Source organism: Callorhinus ursinus, unplaced genomic scaffold (genome assembly GCF_003265705.2).
Source record: "Callorhinus ursinus isolate GAN/ISIS: 27379988/994484 unplaced genomic scaffold, GSC_fseal_2.0 scaffold3, whole genome shotgun sequence".
Lineage (NCBI taxonomy): Eukaryota > Metazoa > Chordata > Mammalia > Carnivora > Otariidae > Callorhinus > Callorhinus ursinus.
The window spans coordinates 58771154-58773572 of record NW_027397065.1 but is presented as its reverse complement, the minus strand read 5'-3'; the positions used below and the strand labels follow the sequence as shown (position 1 = coordinate 58773572).

Genomic DNA, 2419 nt, shown 5'->3' with positions numbered 1-2419 from the left:
TGAGAAGGGATGTTTTGGCCTGACAGATAGAGGGACTTGAGCTTCTGGAGAACAAGTAGGGTGGTCTCTGATGCTTAAGTAGAGGGGATTTAATTTAATCATGGCAAACGGTGTGTTTTGCACACAGCAGCTGTTCTGTAGGTGTTTATTGTTCATAATGCAACTCACATCTGAATTTGTGAGGGTTTCATGGATCTTAAATATCTGAAATGTCTTTCTTTCTTTCTTTTTTTTTTTTTCTGATAGTATGCTCTGATATTCCGCTCTGTCTTGGATCTTCTTGAGGCTGCACATGCATGCTTGAAAACCTCCTGGAAGCTAAAATGCTATGCCCAGATTGGGAAAATTTTCATAAATATGTCTTTTTATTTTAGTGTCTAGGATAATAAAATCTGTGACAGGATTATTTTTTGGCCTTAAGTATTAATTTAGGTGATATGTCTGTGAATATTGGTCCTCAGTAATTTTCAAAACTCTAAGGTTACTTACCCTCTATAAAGTTATATCTAAAGCCAGCTGTCCCTAAACTAAATTTTGTGGGATGTGGAATAGAACTAGTTTCTATAGAATTCTTATGTCTCTGGAACTCTCATCCTTGTTGGTTGAGAGATGAGAGCTTGTATCTTTAGGAAATGAGACAAGACCTATTGGTGGTCAGAAAGCATTAGTAGTAAACCCATCTGCTCAAGTCAGCTTTTGCTTAATTGATGTCTGTGGCAAGATCAAATGGAATACCAGATTATTTTGAATTTTTCTAATTAATTTTTGGTTATCCAGACCAAAGGAGATGCACCAGAGGTCAAGGACTGTTATACTCTCTCTTTCACACACACATTCACACAAATGTATATATACATATATATTTGGAATTTCAGTGACTCAAAGAAGAAAATAAAGGACTATATAGGGCTTCATATCTAAAACATCCCTTTGAATTAGCTATCACTAATGGTAAGTACTCTATAGGGGGCAGAAAATTGTTTGGTGAACAATGAGATAATTTTCATTATCGTGGTGAATCATACACAAGATAGTGACACAAGATACTGTATTTAGTTAATAGTCTAATGAAAGGTATGAGTCTTTGATGTCCAATACATAGTGACTAGCCTGAGGTGGCTACTGAGCAATTGATATGTGGTAAGTGCAAATGAGGAACTGAATTTTAAATTTTATTAGTTTTAATTTTTTAAATTTAAATTTAAAAACTGATATGTCATTAAGTTAAAAACTTTTATGAATTTTTGAAACAATTTGGGTATGTCATTTACTTTTTTTTTTTTTTACTGGGAAAATAACCTTATTTTCTTCAAGGGTGTGGGCAGATGTCTAGTCTCAGAACTTTTGGAATTGTTTCTTGGTGCCAGTGGCCTTCATGACTTCGTGAGCATGTTGAGGCGCACAGCCTTGCTCAGTGGCTGGCACTTGCCCACTGTGACAGTGTTGCCCATCTAGACATCCTTGAGGCATGGGGACAGGTGCACGGACATGTTCTTGTGTTTCTCAAAGCAGTTGTACTTTCGGAGGTAGTACAGGGAGTCTAAGAGAATAACAGTGGTCCTCTGCATCTTCATCTTGGTCACCACAGCAGACAAAATCCACCCTTTGATGGAGACATTACTAGTAAAGGGACATTTCTTGTCAATATAGGTGCCCTCAGTGGTCTCCTTGGGCATCGTGAAGCCCAGCCTAATGTTTTTTGTAGTATCATGGGAGCTTCTCTTTACCAGGTTCTCCAAGCAGGACCCTCTTTTTATTTTGGAAAGATGGTTGGCTCCTTTTGGTAGCACACTCAGTCTGAGAGTCCGCCATCCTCCTGGCTGCCTGAAAAAGCCCGTCAATTTACTTTTTAACTGTATAGTCTATAAAGTCTAAATATAGAGCAATTATTTCCTGTGAAAATTTAGTGTCTGAATTGAGATGTGTTATATATGTAAAATATGCACTGGATTTTGGAATAATTAAAAAAGAATGTAGAATGTCTCACTAATAATTCTTTTACATTGATTATACATTGAAATGATAATATTTTACATATATTGAATGTATTATTTTATTTAATTTCATCTGTTTCTTTTAAAGTTTTGTAATGTTGTTACTGGTAAATTTAAAATTGCCCATGTGGTTCACATTATATTACTATTAGATAGATTGGGAATAGGCAATACATGGTACAGTATTTCAAAGTGAAAAAATTCAATAAAAGCATGGGGGAATATCAGAACATAACTAGAGTTTTAGGTACTCAAAGGAGAAACAGCATTCCAGATAGAGGGAATGATACTTGCAAAAGGCTGAGGTGGGAGTGTGTGTGTGAGATACTCTGAGAGCAAAGTGTGAGCATGGACTTGATTCAAAACAGTGGGGAATTTACTTATAGAGATAAGTCCTGGTAAGGCCTGTTGTGCAGGGTGCTGAA

The 2419-nt window shown here is 36.3% G+C and overlaps 1 pseudogene; it reads right to left on the bottom strand.

Moving 5' to 3' along the window:
- Positions 1 to 1335: 1335 nt before the first annotated feature.
- LOC112820239 (small ribosomal subunit protein uS17-like) lies at positions 1336 to 1812 on the bottom strand (annotated as a pseudogene).
- Between the last annotated feature and the right edge of the window lie 607 nt (positions 1813 to 2419).